The sequence below is a fragment of the Protopterus annectens genome, chromosome 7.part0, assembly GCF_019279795.1.
Source record: "Protopterus annectens isolate FY-2018-M chromosome 7.part0, PAN1.0, whole genome shotgun sequence".
NCBI lineage: Eukaryota > Metazoa > Chordata > Ceratodontiformes > Protopteridae > Protopterus > Protopterus annectens.
The window spans coordinates 792,548,228-792,570,968 of NC_056739.1; the positions used below are offsets into that span (position 1 = coordinate 792,548,228).

The following is a 22,741-nucleotide window of genomic DNA, read 5'->3' on the forward strand; positions in this document are numbered from 1 at the left end:
CCTGGGATATTGCCTGTGCCCATTGATGCATTGTTCTTGGTCTTAGAGAGAGCATTAAGGATCTGTTCCCTAGTGATAGTAAGGGAGTTGTATTTGATGATATTTCCTGTGGGAAGGTTGAGGGGGAGAGAGGGGTAAAGTTGAAGCTGAATTTATCAACCAGGAGGTTTGCTATATCTTCTGGCTCAGTATAGGTGACTGCATTTACAATGAGGTCTGCACGCAATTGCGTATTGCCTTTGAGAGGCTAAAGAATGCTTTGTGGTTGTCCTTGGCCTGCGAGGTCAAACTTACCTCAAATTGGCTTTGGTAGACTTTATTTGTCCTCTGAATTGTGTGTTTAGTTTGATGAGTGTGCTTTTATCCTGCTGAGTGCTGCACCTCCTAATTTTTGCCATAATTTTCTTCCTCCTGTTATACAGATGATTGATTTTGTGATTCCACCAGGGTGGCATGTTATTTGAGTTAGTTCTTTATTTCTTCCAGGTGGGTATAGCTGCCTCTGTGCTGCTATTAACATTCTTATACAAGATTTCTGTGAACAGTTCTGCATAGGCAGAAGTGTTCTCAAGGTTTATGGGGGCTTGAATTTTTAATGGGACTATTACAGTTCAAATGGACAATATGTCAGTGGTTTGGTACATTAACAAACAAGGAAAGACCAGATCTTACCCCTTGTGTTAAGAAGCTCTGAGAAGGTGGCAGTGGGTGATCTCATTCAGTCAATTTTTGATAGCAATGCACATTCCAGGGAAATCCATTGTGATAGCAGACAGGTTGAGCAGGTCCATTCTTTTACCTCTCAAGTGGTCTCTCAACAGGGGGTTGCAGAAAACGTATTCCACCAGTGGGGCCATTCTTGCTGTGACCTCTTTGCGTTTCCCCTCAACAACAAATGCAGCTCTTTCTTTGATTCCCCCCAGTGAAGGAATTGTCAAGAGATGCTCTCATTCATGACTGGCTCTCTGGTCTCCCCCATTGTGTATTCCCCAACCCCATTAATCCCCAAATTACTCCAGAAAGCATTTCATTTGATGAGCAAAGTCATCATCATTGCCCCTTATTGGTCTCATTAGACTTGGTTCCCCTTTCTTTGGCCTCATCTATTTTTCCTCCATGGATTCTGGATCTAATTCCATACCTTTTGTCTCACCCAACAGACATGATTCACGTAGACATTTCAGGTCTAAAACTGACTGCATGGTTTCTCCACATTCATTCATAGCCAGACAACCTAGACTCTCCTCCTCTGTCCATCATATACTTTTATCTTCCCATAAAGCTTACACTGTGAAGATTTACAGAAGTAAATGGAAAAGATCTGATGTGTTTTTCTATCTCGCCTTCATTCTTACCAGTTTGGGTTCGGATCCGATCCTCTGATCTGACTCAGCCTTTATATGCAATCTCGAGGTCTTCCACTAGCTTGTGGCTAAACCCTATCCCAGCATGCACTAGGTAAACTCCCCAGATCTCATTTGCCGCTAAACAAGATGAGGTGCTGATTCTACTGGCTCTGGCTAAGTATTCTCTTTATTATAATCACTACTGTTAGCAATTGCTTATTCTTCACTATTATTTAACTAACATAGCTAGTTATTCTGCTAGTCAGTTATTTCTGCTTTTTTGTGGCTGATTTTTCTGCTGTTGACCATCGTTTTCCATCTAGGCCTTGTTGTCCCTCTCCCGGCTTCTCCCTTGAGTTTTTTATAGCCCAGTTAGCCAAGTTAGAGGGCTCTTATTCCTCTTGTTCTTCTCTTCAAGGAACCTTGTTAAAGACAGTCAATTTAAGTTAGAGAACTGTCTTCTTCTTAGTCCATTTTAAGTTAGAGGACATTCTCTTTTCCTTTCAGTCTCCCGGGCATAGCCCATTTAAGTTAAAGGGCTGTTCCCTCCTTTCATCCTCTGTCTGTTTTTCCTAATAAAGTTTTACTGTTGAAAGATGTTGCTGTTTAAAAAAAAAAAAAACTTCTCTAGCTTATTTTGTTTCTCGCTATCCCTCTTTCAGGATGTCTTCTAAAGATTCAAAACCATCAGGTTTCGAAAAATGTGGACAGAAAACATCCTTAACTGATAGATACACAAGTTATGTCTATTGCCTAGGAGCAATCCATCTCCAGGTGTCTTGCTCCATTTGTCATTCTTTTAATCAAAGGGCTCTCCTGGAGAGGAAAAACAAATTGACACTGAGAGGACTCCTGAAAACCCCCTTCTCCGAAGCAATACAAGAAGGTCCAAGTTTATTAAAGCTTGACCAATCTCCAACTTCAAATCAGGCAAGCCTGGGCAGAGATCTTCCTCTTCTAGTGTTCTATCGGAGCCTTCAAAAAAGGTTGCCAATATTTTGACACCGGATCCTAAGTTTGTTGAATCTGAAAAATCTACAACTCTGACACAATCGGTCTCTGAGCCGGTAGAGTTTGAGTTGTGGAGCCGGTCCCCTGTCTTGGAGCCATTCTTTAAAATCAATTCAACATTCCAAGTCTCCAACCCTTTCCACTCTGTTTTCCAGGAGTCTATCCGACGACATGGATCGAGTGGTACAGAGGCTATTAAGGACTCCGGTGCTGGCCAAGCTGTTATCGGATCCAACCCTGAGGGCTTCATATCTGACCACATCCTCCCTTTCTGCTCCAATTCCTCCTCTGATCCGACCTTGGACTTCAGAGTCTGAATGTCCTGAGCTGATATTCGTGGAACCATCGGACTGAGACCTAAATGGGATCTTTGGATCTGACCATTGCTTCAACGTCCTCAGCTCCATCGGAGTTTGAGGAGTCTAGGAGCTGACCCTCTCCAGTCAGATTCAACCTTGCCTCTCAGGGCATCGGCTTGAGTGAGTTCGGCACCTACCTCAGCCTCGGGCCCACCATCCTTGATCCGGGGGGTTCCCTTGACTTCTTCAGATCCAGGGATTTCTTCTGATCAGGGATGGGAGGCTTTTGAGATGAGTGTACTGTCTCCACAGACAGTTCTGCTGTCATCTCCAGATCTTCTACCCCCAAAAGCACCTGTGTCTGCCTCTATATCCTTGCATCCACAGGGACACAGAGATCCTAGGTCTCAGGATGCCTCAGCGGGCACTCCCCACTCTCTGAAACCTTTCCAGAGTACCCCTCCGAAGAGATTATGCAAGAGGAAGCATTTAGACTCCCCAGAGGAATCCATCACTTCTGATATGGGTCTCGATGAAGCTGAGGGATCCCCACACTTACCTCCTGATTATGTCTCCTTTTGAGACATCTTAGAAATCTTGAAACAGAGAGGCAGCTTGGAAGTCCACTAATCCTTCAGCAGAGGAGTCCATATACCTGAAGGCCTTCTGATCTCACCTTTTCTCCACTTTTGGTGTCTCCACCTTTCGACAAACATATGAACCTAGTTTCTCGAAAGGTGTGGGAGTCTCCAGATTCAGTGGAACCTGTTCCTAGGAGGCCAAATAAGTTTATAACATCCCTGCCAAACAAAACCTTTTTAACTAAGGGTGTCCCAGTAGATGCTATGGTGGTGGTGGCGGCAGCAGCCACCAAGAAGGAACTGCCAGAGACATCTTCTGTTCATCCATTGAACAAGGAGTCTCGCACAAGGGACAGATATGGAAAGCACATTTTTTTCTTCAATGACTTTTATCCTCAGATCGCAGAATTACCTTACCCATTTTATTAGATTACAGAGAGTCCTCCTGAAAGAGCTAGGAGATAATCTCCATGGTTCAGTAGCTGAAGGAGTTTCAGATTAGTTTCCTCCCCAATCTCTACCTTAAACTCATCAACTCTTCTATGAGGCTGATTACTTACGCAGCTGATGGAGCAAGTAGAGCGTCAGCTTCTGGAATTTCTTTAAGTAGACATTCTTGGATGTGCTTGTGTGACTTTGCAGAGACCTTTAAATCTTCCTTTGTGAATGCCCCGTTCGATGGCTCGTCACTGTTCGAGCCCAAAGTCAAGGATGCACTAACCAGATGTGAGCAAGAAGGAAAAACTGCTTGTAGTAGGAGTCCATTTTTCCCTACCTACCAGGCCTTATCCCAAAGGTCAGAAAGGAAGTGGAAGAATGTGGTTCAGAAAATCTCTGAGAGCTTTCCAGGACAAACATGGTGATTATTCCCCCAGAGGCAGAGGGGGAAGTAGTAATGGAAGACGCCGACCATGTGGCAGAGGGGGTCTGCAGAATCAGGGTGACAGAGAATCTTTCTTTGGTAAGCCCTTTCCACACTCCTAAAAGGAGGCATGCCTGTCCATCTATGGAGCCAGTCGGGGGCTGCTTATCTTTGTACCCAGAGGCCTGGCAATAAATAAAAGACAAATGGGTACAAATCATCATATCCAGAGGTTACACCATATCCTTTTCCTTCCCCATCCCAAATATAGAAAAAGATCCCAGATGTTCCACCCAGTCAAAGGGAACAGGCAACGTTATAAATTCAAAAGTTGCTAGACAAAAGTCATCCAAACAGTCCCTGCAGACCAAATACAATCCAGAACTTACTAAAGATACTTTTTAGTTCCAAAGAAAACAGGGGACTGGAGACCAATTCTGGATCTCAGCAATCTAAACAAATCAGTAAGGAAGTCCAAGTTCTGGATGGCAACACTACAGTCAGTGCTCCCTTTTCTGGGACAAGACGATTGGATGTGCTCGTTAAACCTCCAGAATGCATCCTACCACATAAAATTGGACAGGCGATCCAGGAGACACCTACGCTTTCAGCTGGGAGCCAGTCACTACCAGTTTCGAGCTCTGACCTTTGGCCCTACTACAGCCCCCAGTGTGTTCAAATGTTTGGCAGTAGTTGCGGCTCACTTGAGACGCCTAGGATTCTGGGTGTTTCCATACTTAGAGAACTGGCTCCTAACCGCCACCACAGAGCATCTACTAATAAAAGCAAGAGACACTAACTTGCAGCTCTGCTGTCACCTAAGAATTACAATAAACTATAAGATATCTACCTTGCTGCCTTCTCAGCATGTTGTATTTATAAGAACAAAATTGGTTTCAACAAACATGATGGCCAGAATTCATCCAGAAAGAGTTCAAGTTCTACAACGTCAGGTTTTAAATCTTCTTGCAAAGAAAAAAGCTCAAGCAAAGATGGTCCTAAAAGTCTTAGGGACCATGGCAGCAACAGTAACCCTGATCCCGTCAACACGTCTGTACATGAGAATTCTCCAGTGGCTACTGTCCACTCAGTGGTCGATGCAGGAATTGCCAATGTCCCACAAAATAATAACAGAAACTTGCAAAAAACGACCTTCGTTGGTGGCTTTACTCCACTCATGATGCTAGGTTGACCATTTCTACTTCCCAACCATTAGCCACAGTGACCATGGATGCCTTTTGTATAGGGTGGGGGGGGCATTATCTGGGAGAGATAGTCCAAGGCACCTGGCAGGAAAACAAGGCCCATTTGCACATCAGTGTCCTAGAGATGAGAGCAGTGCTTCTGGCGTTGCAAGCATTCCAGGACTGTCTTCCGCTGGGAACTGTTGCAATACAGACAAACGACATGTCATTTGTGTGGTACATAAACAAGGAGGAACCAGATCTTACCCCATCTGTCGAGAGGTCCTGAGAGTATGGCAGTGGGTGACCTCCTCCCAACACTTTTTGATAGCAACGCACATCCTGGGAAAATCCAACGTGATAGCAGACAGACTCAGGAGAGCGATTCTGATGCCTCACAAGTGGTCCCTAAAACAGGAGGTAGCGGAAAAGTTTTTCCGCAAATGGGACCAGCCATGCTGCACCTTTGTGCGACATCCATGAATGCCAAAAGCAGCACCTACTTTGCCCATACCCCCCCCCTGGGGGGGGGGTTACCAAGGGATGCACTTGTTCACAACTGGCCCGCGGGTCTCCTCTATGTTTTCCTCCCTTTCCATTAATACCCAAAGTTCTTCAGAAAGCCATTTGCTTTGGAAGGGACTTTTGATATTCATCCCCCCATGCTGGCCTTGTCAAATCTGGTTCTCCTTCCTGTGGCCTCATCTTCTGGAGGAGCCTTGGATTCTGGACCAAGTTTCAGACCTTTTGACTCTTGCATCAGGAACGCTCCAGCCTTGCCTTCAGACTCTCAATTTGACAGCTTGGCTGCTCCGATTCCAACCATAGCCAGGTTTCCTAACCTCTCCATCAGTTAAACACATCCTAATTTCTTCTCATAAGGCTTCAACAAGAAAAATATATAGAAACAAATGGAAAAGATTCTCATTAATGGCTTCTTCTAACCATATTGATCCTTTTACTGCCTCAGTCAGTTCCATTCTAGAATTCCTAGCAAAATTATTCAGTGAGGGTCCAGCTGCGGCTGCCATTAGAATTCTACTAGCAGCGATATCTAGCCTTCATATAGGTGAGTCTGGCCTCAACCTTATGTCTCATAGGCTGTGCAAGGCGTTTTTTTAAAGGTACTTTATTACTACAACCACCTACCAGAGACTCCCCACAGCTCCATGGGACTTAAATGTCATTCTATCTCATTTAATTTTCCCCCTTTTGAGCCAGCATCATCTTGCAAACTAAAATTTTTGACATGGAAAACTATTCTCTAAATAGCAATTGCCTCTTCTAGGAGGGTGTCAGAGCTGCAAGCCTTGTCAGTAAAGCCCCCCTGACACAGAGACGAGTTATCCTTACAAACAAGGCATTTCTTCTTGCCAAAAGTATGTTCAGAGTCTAATTTGAACCAGTCTATAGAGCTACCCGTCTTTTACCCAAATTATGGGAATAAGGCAGAATACATGTTGCATCAACTGGATGTGCATAGACAATTACGTTTCTATTTACACAGGCCTAAGAACTTCAGAAACTCTGATCAGCTTTTTATATATTTTTCAGCTTCAAAGAAAAGGTACTTCAGTCTCTAAGGTGACACTTTCAAAATGGCTTTCAGGTTGCATAACCTTCATCTATATGTCTCAGAACAGAGATCTTCCCCATAGAGTTAAAGCCCACTCTACAAGAGCCATTGCAACCTCTTCCACTTTTCTGGCTAAACTACCAATTGATGCCATTTGTGCTCTGCAACATGGGCAAGATCTCGTACCTTTATCACTTATTGTAAAGTCAATTTGGCCTCCAGGAACAGGGCCTCCTTTGGTTCCATGATTCTGAAGAATATTCTTCCTCGAACCACCCAAGAAAGATGGTATAGGGATGCTGTCAGAACCTGGTAAGAATGAAGGTGAGATAGGACAACAACATGCAAAAAAGTTTTGTACTCACCATAATGTTCCATGTGTGTTGTCCATCGTCGCCTTCATTCTTGCATCCCACCCTCCTTTCCCTCGGCCATTTTTACTCCTGTGAGTCTAAGTTGGTAGAATTGGATATCACTATTCCCTGGCCTTCTTTATTGCACTCTGAATTATTAAACTGTATTTATTTCTCTTACTGTTATAACTGCAAGCAAGATCTGGGGAGTTTACCTAGTGCATGTTGGGATAGGGTTTAGCCACATGCTAGTGAAAGACCTTGAGCTTGCATATAAAGGCCGAGTCGGATCCAAGGATCGGATCCGAACCCAACCCGGTAAGAATGAAGGCGACGATGGGCAGCACACATGGAATGTTATGGTGAATACATCATTTCTTTTTTTGGGGGCACACCAAAAAGACATTGAGCCTTTTTCAGCACCAGTACATAGAGTTCTTAAGTTTCTGATTATGATCTTTAATGAAGGCGCGAGTTCCTCAGCTCTTGAAGTGCAACTAGCTGCCATTTCTAATTTTCATATTGGAGTTAACAATTCCACCTTAGCTTCTTCAAAGCTTTGTAAGGTCTTTATAAGGGGTATCCTTCTTCTGTGACCACGTTTTAAAGATCCAACTACGCCGTAAGATTTAAATTTTGTATTACAAGCTTTGCTTCCATCTCCCTTTGAACCAGCAGCAAAATGTGAACTAAAGTTTTTAACCTGGAATACTACCTTTTTGGTAGCCATAACCTCTGCTTGAAGGCATTCTGAATTTCAAGCCTAGTCTTTTAAGTCTCCTTATTTAATATTCCATTGAGAGAGGGTAGCACTGCAAACCAATCCTTCCTAAGGTGGTGTCAGAATCCACCATCAACCAGTCCATTAATCTTCCAGTTTTCTTTCCAAATTTCACAAAGGTGAATACATGAAAAGCATAAATTGGAGCAGAATAAAACGATTGGCAGGAGTTATAAAAGTAAAACGTCTTTAATGGAACCCAAACGTAAATGCTTTCACAGTTAACAACTGCTTCTTCAGACGATACTATTATTCATAAACCTTCATCCTTTAAATACAGTGCTTAACATTCAAATGCACAACCTTACTGGTTGCTTGTTACACACTTAAAGAAACAACATAATCGCCACTGCAAAAATAGCTAATACTAAATACATTTACTAGAACTAGTTGCAGTCAAGGCTGTATAATAAAGTATGTAGCTATAACCACATTGCCTATTCTCTATGTGTGTGTGTGTGTGTGTGTGTGTGTGTGTGTGTGTGTGTGTGTGTGTGTGTATAAAATATACAAATTACATATAAAAATGTAGAAAAATTACCCCACCAATATAGACATATTGTTTAACATCCTATTAAAACTATATTATCTATGCAGTGGTCTGGCTTTCAGTATGGGTTTGATGGGGGACTTTGTCATTCAAACCACTACCACTATCATCTCGTAATTTAATAATCCAGCAGATTTCATTTGTTATTGTCTTTTTTTTAACATTTCCACATCTCCCATCCAATCTATTTTTTTTTCCATAACTAGAAATGAAATTTGTGTGTGTCCCCTTTGTGAATGGCATATTTAGCTAAGGCATTGGTGGTGTTTCTGGTATTAATATTATATATGTGTTCCCTTATCCTATCACGTAGTCTCCAATCAGTTTTGGCCACATAGAATGAGCCACAGCTTATGCAGTGGGCCAAATAGACCATATTTGTAGTGTCACACATAGCTGCCACATTAAATGTTGTATCAAAATCTGGATGATAGAACTGCCCTGTTGGATTTATGTATTCACAAAAGTTACACCTATTGCAATGACTAGTATCCATTCCAAACTTAGTATTTCGCTGAGTATTCCTACTCACTGAATAACATAACCTTCTCTTCAGGGATTTCATATTTTTATATGTAAAACTCGGATTATTACCAACAGTGCCTAGTATCTTTTCATCAACTGCTAAGATAGGCCAAAACTTATATATATATATATATATATATATATATATATATATATATATATATATATATATATATATATATATATATTACTGGCTATTCTAGCATTACTTGAAAAATAAACCGGTAATCTCACTATATTGTGCTTATTGTTACCCCACATTTGAGCTTCCATCCGCTCAATTACATCAGAGAAGTAGGAATGTGCCTTCTCTGTTAATTTTTCTTTGACCTCATGAATAATATGCCTAACTTTGTGTGCTGTATCCCCTGCTTAAAAATCTGTGCTCCAATTCTTCTATTTCTGTCACATAATCCTTCTTACATAACCTGGAAATTCTCATAGCTTGTCCACTTACTATATTATCAAATACATGTGGGGGATGCATGCTACTTCGGTGTAGTAGATTATTTCTGTGACAAGTTTTCCTATGCACTTTGGTGCTAACATCCCCCTTTTCCAGGCTTGGACACGCTTATGTCCAAATAAGATATCTGTTCATACGAATATTCCATGGTAAAATTCCAAAAGGATGTAACACCATTAATATAGATATTAAAAGCCTCCAACTCTTCTTCTCTGCCTCTCCATATTAAAAAAAGGTTATCTAGAAACCATCGGTAGAAGCATACTTGTTCTCTTTATGGTCCCTCCATTATGACCCCTTGCTCCCAAGTGGCCATTACCAAGCTGACGTAGCTATTTGCCCAGGATGTGTCCATAGCTACACCATCCACTTGTAAATAGATGCCCTTCTCAGACATAAATATATTGTTTTCCAAAATTGTCCCCATAAGGAGGCATACTAAAGCTATATACTTGATATCATACTTACTATAAAAAAAGAAAATATGCTAAAACAAACCAAAGAATGTGAAAAACTGGCAGATTGAGTTCCAACAAGCACCAAACTCGAGGGACGATGTAAAAAACTGTATTTTAATATAAAAATAAAAGATGAGAATAAAATCTGTAAGCGCTTTTGTTTAAACAGTGTAAACTTCATCAGACAAAGGTAGAGTTTATATTCCAGATAGCAACCCGTCCAACACAGATATTAGAGGACCAGATGAGCAACGGATTCCTTTCCTTAAATCTTTGATAGTCACATATAGTTCTGATTTTCAGTCTTATGTAGATTTTCCACAAAAATTGGGACATCTTAATGGAAGACATAGACATTAGAACTTATTTAGGTGACAAACCAGTAGTAACGTATAGGAAAGGCAGGAATTTGAAAAATCTTCTCATGAAAAGGCATTTTTACACCACAACAGGCCGTTTTGGCACTTATAAATGTGGGTATTGCAACTGGTGTTACAAAGTTAAAACTGGTGCTACGTTTACAATAAATAACATGGATTTCAGTATCAAATGGAGATATAATTGTTCTTCGAAGCCAGTTGTCTATGTGGCCACATGTGACCATTGCCCTGTGTTCTACATAAGCAAACTGGAAAGAAAACTCACTACTAGAATCTATGAACATGATTATGCCATAAAAATGAATAATTTAAATAATGCCCTAGCTAGGCACATTCATGACAATACTAACCACAATTTCAGGTTTATGGCTATAGATCACATAGACATTAGTGACAAAAAACCTTGGGGAGTTCTGCTAAAATTAAAGGAACTTGGGTGGCAGATTCTATTGCATGCAAACAAATGGCCTGGCATTAATGACAGGATATCATACTTACTATAAAAAAATCATTCCTGTTTTAAAACTAAAGGTCCTTCAAAGGAATAAAATAGCATAAAGAAAAGGTTTTGATGGAAGCATTGGTAACTTGTCAATAATTTTATAACGACTTTCATTTAAGTATAAACTTTAGAACATCAGTGTAATGCTTTAATTGTTCACTTCTAACTTTAATTTAGATATAATGTTCTCAACATAACTGTATTTCTTAACATACATTCAAGATCAGAAGTAGAGATTGAAGGGTTAATTATGTTTTTGTCCCTTTTCCTGTTGATAATCAGCTAGCTCCCTGTGCCCAATCAGAATGATTTGAGATGTATTTAAATGGTTGTCTTGCATTTTTACCTTTGTCTGATGAAGTTTACACTGTTTAAACAAAAGCGTTTATGGATTTTATTCTCATCTTTTATTTTTATATTAAAATACAGTTTTTTACATCGTGCCTCGAGTTTGGTGCTTGTTGGAACTCAATCTGCCATCATATTTACTATGCTTAACCAAATATTGTTGTAGCATAGTTATTCCACTTTCATTAGGTATTTTCGTAAATAATGACTGAACATCTGAAGTTACCAGAATGAGGTCAACATTACTGTCTTGGTCCCTAAAGAAAGCATATAAATCTCTTAGAAAATGTTTCGAGTCTCATAAAATTATAAAGGTTTAAACTTTTTATTTAAGAAAATGGAAATTGGCTCTGTGCACCAATTTCTCCCCGAAACTATTGGTCTTAATGGAGGATTAGTGGGGTGTTTATGTATTTTAGCTATACCCTGTATGATTGGAATAACCGGTTCCTCTATTTTGAAATACTTGTATATGGAATACTCAATAGCTCTGGATAGTAAACTCTCTCTTAGTACATTATTCACTCTCTTTATTATACTATCCACTTCCCTTTGTGTAATCAGCTTATAAGCTCCATCCTCCATCAGCATTCTACTCATACTGGTAACATAATGTTGATAATCCATTACTTCTACAGGACCGCCCTTATCTACTGGGTGTATAACAATGGTATTATCTGTTTGTAAATTAACAAGTGCCTTATACTCAAACTTAGTCAGATTGTTATATGTCATATTTATATTCCTTGCATTACAGTTTTTATGCAACTCTTCTATGCTCAGTTTTTCAAAAACTTCCATACATGAATACATGTTACATTTGTTGGACATTGACAGACAGTTGCATTTCTATTTACATAGAACAAAGAATTTCAGAAAAACAGTTCAGTTTGTTTCTTGTGGAATTGAAATTAGGCAAGCCATTTGCAAAACTAATTTCAGCCAAATGGTTGACTGATTGCAGATCCTTTTATAACAAATTGAACTTGTCTTTGGCAAAACCTTTGAGAGCCCATTTAACCAGGTCCATAGCAACATCATCAGTATTTTTACCCATATCTTCTATGGACGATATCTGTGCGGCTGCAACTTGGTCTAATCCCCATATCTTTATTGCTCATTACAAATTGGATCTGGTTGCGAGGGGAAGAGAAGCCTTTGGCTCAACAGTACTCAGAAATATCCTTCCTTAGAGTCCTCCCGAGGATTCAGGTAGCTGGAGACTCTGTCCTAGTTGTTGAGGAATGAATGAAAATTGTCAACATCAGATAAAGTTATGAACTTACCATAACATTCCTTCTTTGTTGTCCGTTTTCATTCTTCCTCAACTGCCATCCCGCCTGCCCTCTACCATTGGACGAACGAGAAGGTTATAAAGGAACTGGTGTCCCTTCTTTTGAGCTCCAGGTATTGGTTTCTCATACTAGAAGTCTAATATCCCTATGAAGTTATAAGGTCAGAAAACAAGGTCGGATTTATATTAGGAGAAATAGAGCTTTATGGGTAAGGGAGGAGCTCAAGAGTTCCAGTAGCCATGAGCTGTAAAAATCATCCAAGTTAGATCCTAGGGTTGAATCTGAACCCAGTTGTTGAGGAAGAATGAAAATGGACAACACGGATGGAACATTATGGTGAGTACATAACTTCTTTTGATCCATGCTAAGATGCATGGTACAGCCTGTGCTTCTGCTTACACTGTTTCTGTTTTTGTCTTTTTTATTCCTCTCCCAGATGTAGAAAACAACTTGAATACTTTCAGAAAACACTATTTTTTTTAGTCACTGAAAGAAAAAAGTAATATGTTTTTATTATTATCTCATTAGCTTGTCTTCATAGAAACATGAGAACCAGATTCACAGTTGCCTTCAGCTACAAGCTTCTCCTGTTGCACTATGATCATTTATTTGCTAAAAGAAAACTTTTAATTACATTTAGTTTTTTTTTATTTGCTTGCTTCTACTTAAAGCTTGTTAGATCAAGCTAAGGGCCTTAATCCAGTCATTCCCTTATGCAATAGTAAGAAAAAAGAATTTCACTGTTAATTATATCATGATCTGTGTTCTTTTACAACCTATCCCTCACCCCAATAATCCAAGATTACAGTCCATTAAACATGCTTTTGTCCAGGTTTTTTCTGTTTTTACGTTGCATTGCCTGCATTTCTTAAAACTAAACAAGATGAAAGAAGTAGGAAAACGGATACCTGTGTACTTTAGTATCCCTAAAACACACAAACATAACTGGAAATGCTTTACTATATAATGTGCAGTATATGTAATGTTTTATAAAAATACTGTTAAGATCAAAAATGGTTTTACTTATACTTGCCTGTTTCCTTCCTCATCCCCTCTCCTCAATGTTCTTCTAAGCATTAATGACAAGAAGTAAAGCATGTGCTTTAGAGTTCCGTACAAGTTTCGTAAAGTCAAAAAGTCCAACATTTCCAAGTTTTCTTGTTCAGCCATAGTTCACAGATGTGATTGATGCTTTGTAATCCCACATTTATTTATTAATTTTAAAGCTGCTGGTTTACCTCCTGCTGATTTCCATCTCCCAACTCCAGTCTCTGGTTCATTTCCAGTGTACTCCTGTTTCTTCTAGTCAACTGCTGTGCTTTTCTCGGTCTCCCATGTATTGCCCTTTAGAACCCTGGAAAAAAGTTTCACTGGCATAGACTCACCGAGTTTTATTATCAGAAGAATAAGAGGCAGGGTCCCCTTCTGTTTGATGGCTCATTTTTGTTGCACAAACTTTTGTATTTTCCCATTAGCAAGTTCTGCATCAAAAATTATTTTGATCTTCCAAGAAAAAATATTCTGAAGGTAGCTGGATACAGCAGCCTGAATCTCTCTCTTGCCTCTCAAAATTCCCTGCTTGCCAGACTAAAATTATCCCTTTTATGCGTGTTGTACTGTGGGTAATCATTTTTCAAAAACACACTGTCTACGTTTTTTAGTGCTTTGTTGTTCTGCCATAGTTGTGTTAGAATCCACTCTTCCTGCTGGTAGGCTTACATATTTACCATTTAGAGGTCTTGGCTGCTTTCTCATGGCTAGGTTTGGAGCGCACACACGATGTGCCCTTTCAGATAACAACTACTGCTGTGGAATACCAGTCCAGATGCATATTTGTGCTGTCATAAAAGTAATATAGTCTGTTCCTTTCAGTTTCTCTGGTACAGCAGAAATGTCAGGTTTTCCCTACTTGTGGTGTCCTCTAATTTTACCTTTTTTTGAAATATCTCTTCTTGAGCAGTCTCATACTCAACCAGCATTTTCTTGATTTCAACATCTGATTTTGTCAGGTTTGTCATCTCATCTAAATATCTGTTTAAAGTTTCTTCAATTTTCCAGCCATATGTTATTTGAGTTGGTATACTCCTTCAGTGTTTTGTTTATTGTAATCATCGCTGAGCACATTTGACATAATTTTTGTCTAGATTACTGGAAGTCATACTGTGGTGGTGGTGCTGCGGTAGCATTGTCGCATCACAGTAAGACGTCCTGTTCGATTCTCAGCTAGAGCGTCTTCTGTGTGGAGACATGCATGAATGGGCATACCTTCGTTGAAGGTTGTGCATCAGGGCTGGCAACTCTGCACATAAAAATCTACTGCCAATCATTAGCAGACCGGAATTCCGCTGTGGCGACCCCTAACCAGGAAAAGCCAAAAGACACAACAACAACAACTGGAAGTCATATCTTGCACCAAAGCTGGAGCTTGAGATGCTTTTTGGAAGGACAGCTGCAAGATTATTCCAGTCAGTGTTTTCTCCTCACCTTTTGCATTTGATTTTCTTTCAGATTTTCTAAATTTCTTATGTGCTGGCATCCAGGCAGTGCACTTACAAGGCAGTAACTGAAATGTAGCCAAAAAGACAAAGTCACTGGTTTTCTTTTCTGAGTTTGTTTTTACAGTGGGAGAACTGGAATTAAGCTGTTGACTCAGCATGCCATCTTGTAAGGCTCTCATAAAAGAAGCCTTTTTAATCCATACCTCTAAATACTTCATTTTATTGTTTCCCATAAATATGGTTATTGCTGAAACAGTTCCTGTGTGGATGTGTAGTTTACACCTATAGCATTTGTTTTATCTAAATTTTATGTTCCATAAAGAAGCTGTCTCATAATGATCCACAACACTGAAATGTCCTTTTCTAGTTTTATCAGGTACACAATAATACTGTCTGCAAATAAAACCAACATTTAGTGATTACCATACCAGTTTAAATTCTGAGTCCCTTATTTTCTTTGCCAGTGACTGTAAATATAAAGCAAATAACAAAGGGGAAAGAAGACACCCCTTGCTTGGTTCCTCCATTCAGACACAGCTTAGAGAGGTGTCCTCTCTCTTTTTGTCTATGATGCTTCATATATTCTCCTGATTAACCTTATAACTGTATCAAGAAATGCAGATGCTTCCATTGCCCTACCCGTAAAATCCCTGATTACTTTGTTGAATGTTTTCTCTACATCAAGACCCACAAACAACAGTGACATTTTCTTACATTCTGCTTTCCTCTGAATTATTGTTGTACTATTATTGTTGTCAAATTGTTGCCTCCCCTCCACAAAACCACACTGATCCACCTGTATCAGTTTTGGCAACATTTACATCATTTTATTAGCTACTTTAGAGATAAACACTTTATAATTATGGTTTAAAATTGAAATGGGTGTATATAAAGCTAGGTCTGATGGGTTTTTAATCTATTTAGGTATTACAGCCACCACAGTTTTCTTCCAGGATGTTGGTATTTCCCTTCTTTTTAAAATACTATTAAACAAAACCTTGCAGATCTTTAGTACTTTCTTCCCTACTAGCATCCAAAATTGCACAGGAGTACCATCTGTTCCTGAAGACATTTCTTACACATTATATATTTTTTATCTTATCTTCCCCAGTTTTAATTGTTAGTTGTTGAGCCTCATTTACTAATAACCTTGGCATACTTAAGTCTCCCATAAATGTTTTTATTTGAGTTTTATTTCCACATTTCTCTGTTTTATACATATTTTCATCATCTTCTTCTTCTCTTTCTGCTGTTCCTGTTAGGGGTCGCCACAGCGGATCATCTGTTTTCATTTCTTCCTGTTCTCTGCATCTTGCTCTGTCACACCAACCACCTGCATGTCCTCTCTCACCACATCCATAAACATTATCTTAGGCCTTCCTCTATTTCTCTTACCTGGCAGCTCCATCCTTAGCATCCTTTTCCCAATATATACCCAGCATCCCTCCTCAGCACATGTCCAAACCAACACATTCTTGCCTTTCTGACTTTGTCTCCAAACTGTCCAACCTGAGCTGACCCTCTAATATACTGATTCCTAATCCTGACCATCCTTGTCACACTCAGTGCAAATCTTAACATCTTTAACACTGCCACTTCCAGCTCTGGCTCCTGCCTTTTGTCAGTGCCACCGTTTCCAACCCATACAACGTAGCTGTTCTCACTACCCTCTTGTAGACCTTCCCTTTCACACTTACTGGTACCCGTCTGTCACAAATCACTCCTGACATTCTTCTCCATCCATTCCACTTTGCCTGTACTCTCTTCTTCACCTCTCTTCCACACTCACCATTACTCTGAACTGTTGATTCCAAGTACTTAAACTCATCCACCTTCGTCAACTCTACTCCCTGCATCCTCATCATTCCTCTATCCTCCCTCTCATTCACACACACACATATTCTGTCTTAGTCCTGCTGACCTTCATTTCTCTCCTCTCTAGAGCATATCTCCACCTCTCCAGGGTCTCCTCAATGTGGTCCCTACTCTCACTACAGATCACAATGTCATCTCCAAATATAGTCTATGGGGCCTCCTGTCTGATCTCGTCTGTCAACCTATCACCATTGCAAATAAGAAAGGGCTCAGAGCTGATCCTTGATGTAATCCCACCTCCACCTTAAACGCATCTGTCACTTCCACTGCAGACATCACCACTGTCACACTACCCTTGTACATATCGTGTACCACACTTGCATACTTCTGTGCCACTCCTGACTTCCTCATACAGTACCACAACTCCTCTCTAGGCACCCTGTCATGTGCTTTCTCCAAGTCCACAAAGACACAGTGCAACTTCTTCTGACCTTCTTTATATTTCTCCATCAGCACACTCAGAGCAAACATCACATCTGTAGTGCTCTTTCCTGACATCAAACCATACTGCTGATCGCTAATCATCACCTCCCTTTTTAACCTAGCTTCCACTACTCTTTCCCATAACTTCAAGTTGTGACTGATCTGTTTTATCCCTCTGTAGATACCACAGCTTTGCACATCACCCTTATTCTTAAAAATAGGTACCAAAACACTTTTTCTCCACTCCTCAGGCATCCCCTGACTTTCCAAGATTTCATTAAATAATCTGGTTAAAAACGTCACTGCCATTTCTCCTAAGCACCTCCATGCTTCCACTGGTATGTAATCTGGACCAACAGCCTTTCCATTCTTCATCTTCTTCACACTTGTCCTTACTTCCTCCTTGCTAATCTGTTTCACATCCTGATTCACGATCCCCACATCATCCAACCTTCTCTCTCTCTCATTATCTTCATTCTTCAGCCCCTCAAAGTACTCTTTCCGTCTGCTCAACACACTTGCCTCACTTGTGAGTACGTTTACCTCACTATCATTTATCACCCTTACCTGCTGCACATCTTTCCCAGCTTGGTCCCTCTGTCTAGCCAATCAGTACAGGTCTTTTTCTCCTTCTTTAGTGTCCATCCTTTCATACAACTATCAATATGCCTTATCCTTAGCCTTTGCCACCTCTCTCTTTGCCATGCTCCTCATCTCCTTATACTCCTGTCTACTTTCTTCATCTCTCTGACAGTCCCACTTCTTCTTCGCCAACCTCTTCCTCTGTATACTCTCCTGTACTTCCTCATTCCACCACCTGGTCTCCTTGTCCTCCTTCCTCTGTCCAGATGTCACACCAAGCACCTTTCTAGCTGTCTGCCTTACCATCTCTGCTGTAGTTACCCAGCCATTCGGTAACTCTTCACTGCCCCCAGTGCTTGTTTTAACTCTTCCCTGAACTCCACCTCACAATCACCCTTTTTCAACTTCCACTATTTGATCCTTGGCACTGCCCTCACACTTGTCCTCCTCTTCTTAATCACCAATGTTATCCTACAGACCACCATTCTATGCTGCCTAACTACACTTTCTCCTGTCACCACTTTACAGTCTCCAATCTCCTTCTGACTGGCCCTCCTGCATAGGATATAATCCTGTGTGCATCTTCATCCACTCTTGTATGTCACCCTATGCTCCTCCCTCTTCTTAAAATACGTATTCACCACAGCCATGCCTATCCTTTTCACAAAATCCACTACCATCTGACCTTCTGCATTCCTCTCCTTTAACACCATACTTGCCCATCACTTCCTCATTCCCTCTGTTCCCTTCACCAACATGCCCATTGAAGTCCACTCCAAATACCAGTCTCTCACCCTTGGGTACACTCGCCACCACTTCATCCAACTCACTCCAAAATTTTTCTTTCTCATCCATCGCACACCCAGCTTGCAGAGTGTATGCACTAACAGCATTCATCATTACACCATCAGTTTCCAGCTTCATAAACCTCACTCTATCCGACACTCTTTTCACCTCCAAAACACTCTTGGCGTATTGTTCCTTCAGGATAACCCCTACCCCATTTCTCCTCCCATTCACATCATTATAGAACAATTTGAACCCACCTCCTATACACCTGGCCTTACTCCCCTTCCATCTGGTCTCTTGCACATACAATATATCAACCTTCCTTCTCTCCATCATATCAGCTAGCTCTCTCCCTATACCAGTCATACTGCCAACATTCAAAGTTCCTACCCTCACTGCTACACTCCTAACCTTCTTCCTCTCTTTCTGCTTTCAGGCATGCCTTCCCCCTCTTCTTCTCCTTCAGCCAACAGTAGCCCAATTTCCACCAGTACCCTGTTGGCTAACAGTACTGGTGGCGGTCGTTCTTAACCCAGGCCCCGATCTATCCGGTATGGAAATCTGCATTGTTAAAGACAAAAAAAATGCACAAACCACTAAGAAAATCGTCGCACAAGCAGTATGCAGACAATGAGAGCCAGTGAGCTTTGAAATATTCCAATGTGTGCTTTAAATCAAGCCAACACGTCCAGTTCAGTACAGTTCAGTACAAGGATGCTTTCTTTATTCAGACAAGCAAGAAGGTATAAGCAATTTTGTTCCAAAAATAAAAGCAGGAACTTCATCAGATATGAGGAAATTAAGGAAGTAAATTGTTTTAAATAGGAAATCTTACATGACATCACTTCCTGGATTAGTGAAAACCACTCCCAAGTCTGAAACAGAAATCTGAAACACTACACATAAGTGTTTCAGCAGAAAACAGTATAAATATCAAAATATAAAAATATATAAAAATACATATAAAAACTGATTGTGCAAATGTCAACACCCTTTTTAAACTATGTATTTTAAACACAAGAATAAATATGTGTATATATAAAAATGCTTTTGAAAAAATATGTATGTATATAAAAACATATAAGTAAAATATGCATACAGTTAAAAATCCATTAGGAACAAATGAATAAATTTCATATACATATACATATAACATGTATGAAGGCCAGTAAAAAATAAAAAAAAAATTTTGTACCATATCCACATCTAAAGGGAATGTTTCACCTCTCAAGAGCCCTCAATTTAAGCAGACAGTTTATGGAAAGACTGTCATTTAAGCCTGGCCAATGAGTAGCATCAAGTGTAATTGCCATAGCAACTATGCTTTTTCGAGTAAAAATGGCCAGGCTGCCCCCCCCCCCCCCCCATTATGTCTTTTTTGGACTTCAAGTACTACAGATTTGAACTGGTGATTGTTGTACTCACTAATGTGTCTAGCAAGTGCATTCACTTCACTAGCATCCCTTATATTCCTAAGGTGCTCGCTGATCCTATTTTTAAGCTTACGTTCCATCTTCCCCACATAAAAACATGGGCAAAAGAAACATAAAGCACAATAGACCACTCTTTCAGTTAAACAACTACACCTCTCAGGTATTTTTATTTTCGGTCTATTAATTTCACATTCACTGACTTCCAAAATGAAAGGGCAAACTTTACATGACCTGCACTTAATCATATGACCCTTCATGTAGATTCCATCATTATTACGTACGAAAATGTTCAAGTTAGGGCCCTTCTTGAAAACACACACAGGTTTTTCTCCTAAGATTTTAAAAAATTCTCTGTCACTACTCAACAAATTCCAATTCTTACACAGAATATCTTTAATAGTGTATGTGTCATTTGAGAAGACAGTTGAAAAACTCGTGTGGTAATTAGTTACTTCAGATCCAGAGGAATGGTGCCCCCTATATATTTCCTGGTTATGGACAATTGTTTGCTCATTCACAACAGTGTCCGTGACTGTTTCAGTTATGTTCAACCCAGTCAAACCGGGATGGTCAGTATTAGGGGTGTCCAAAATTGGTGCAAAATACCCACATTGTTTTTTCTCACTAACCTCCTTCATGATGTTGTCAATTAAATTGGGGGGATAACCTCTTCTCAAGAACATTTCCTTCAAGTTAAGGCATTCTCTGGTGAAACCTATCCAAGTTGCCACCATTTGTGCTGCACGCACAAATTGACTCTTAATAACTGCACGTTTCTGAGTGAATGGATGGCAGCTGTCGAAATGCAGAAAACTACTGGAATAGGTTTCTTTTCTGAAAATTTCAGCCACAGATCTCTGTTTCAGATTTTTCTTTAACTGAACATCAAGATAGGAAATTTCACATGCATTAACACTATATGTGAACCTCAAAAAAGAGGTTGAGTTGTTAATATAGTTAATGAATTCAGCAATTTGGTCTCTAGGGCCTTCCCATAAAATAAACATGTCATCCAAATACCTCATGTAAGTATGACAGAATCGAAAATATGTTGATTGTTTCAAAGTACGTTTTTCCCATTCCAACATGATGTTATTGGCGTACAGCCCCCACATGCTGAACCCATAGCAACCCCTTGTGTTTGTAAATAATACTGATTGTCGAACAAGATAAATTTGCTTCTCAGCACCATATCCAAAATCTGTTTGTGCATATTGATTTTGTCCTTGGGTATTCCCTTAGAAAACAAATAATCACAAAACCATTCCTCCCCGATGGAATGTGGGATGACAGAATATAAATCTACTACATCAATTGTAATAAATAAAAAGTTGGACCTAAAACAAGTGTTATTGATTTTCCTTAAGAAGTCCCAGGAATCAATACATAAGTGGGGTTCATCCAAAAGTAACTTCTTCAGTTCAGTATCCTGAAATTTGGCTAAGGGGTGCATGATTGATCCACGGGCATCAACAATGGGACTCACGGGTGTTGTTGAATGTTTTTATGGAGTTTCGGCAAACCAAAAATTGTGGGTGTAATTGGAAATTCCATTGTCAGATAGTGTAGTTCGTGGATTGAAATGAGACCATCAAAAAATAAGTCCTGGATGTACCCCCTTATTCTGTTGTATGTGCCATTTAACTCATGTAAGGAACTTTTACAGTAAGTATCTGTCTCCAAGATAGATTTCATTTTGTTTATATAGTCATCAGTTCTCATAATGACAACCCCACCCCCTTTATCTGGTTTCATTATTCTGATGCCATATAGTTGTTTTAAACAATTAAGTTCATCTCTCTCCTTTAGTTAAATTACTACTGAAACTATTGTTTCTAAACCTGTTACCCAGATTTCTAATATCGAGTTCACAAACTCTCTCAAAGGATGCTAAAATAGGATGGGTGGGGGGATGGTAAGAACTGGATACCTTGAGTGGTTGACGTACCTGTTCTACCCCTTGAAACAAAACCTGTAAATTCAATTTCCTCGCATAAAGTTTTAAATCAACCAGTGTATTCACAGTGTTTAGGTATTGACTAGGAACAAACATAAAACCTTTTGCCAAGAGGTCACAAGTAGTTACATTCAAGGAAATGTCAGTATAATTGTAAACTTTAAAGTCTCCAGTACTGTTGAGGTCAGTATGTAAAGTTGGGGAACTTTCCCCTCGATAAATGTCAGGTATAGACTGTGATGAAATATTAGTCTCTATTGTCTCCTCCCCCTCCATGGACGATAGTTGTTTCCCATGTTGACTTGGCCATTGCCTCTCTGTGCAGGGGCTTAAAAATGGTTGTTTTGAGTGTTTATCCCCCCCCCCACTGTTTCATGAGGCATTCTGACTGTCTTAATTGGGGAAAGTTTTCTTCCCCTAAAAAATGTTCATCCATTGAATCAATTTTAATGTCCATGTTAGTTGCAACTTCATTGGTTTGATGTGGGGGTTTCTTTAGATGCCATTCTTGTGAGGGGGTGGGTAAGCCACATGGTTGGCATAGTCCCTCTCATCCCTGATGAGCTTTTTAATTTTTCTGTTTTTGATAACAGTCATTTCTTCATCAATAGAACTGAAAACCCTGCTGCAGTCAAATCTGTTAGTGCTGAACCCAGGGTCATCAGTA

The 22,741-nt window shown here is 39.9% G+C and overlaps 1 protein-coding gene across 1 annotated transcript in view; it reads left to right on the top strand.

The window, feature by feature from the left end:
* Positions 1 to 22,741, top strand: part of DNAH2 (dynein axonemal heavy chain 2) — a 6,636,854-nt gene that overhangs the window by 2,055,684 nt on the left and 4,558,429 nt on the right. The window lies entirely within an intron of this gene.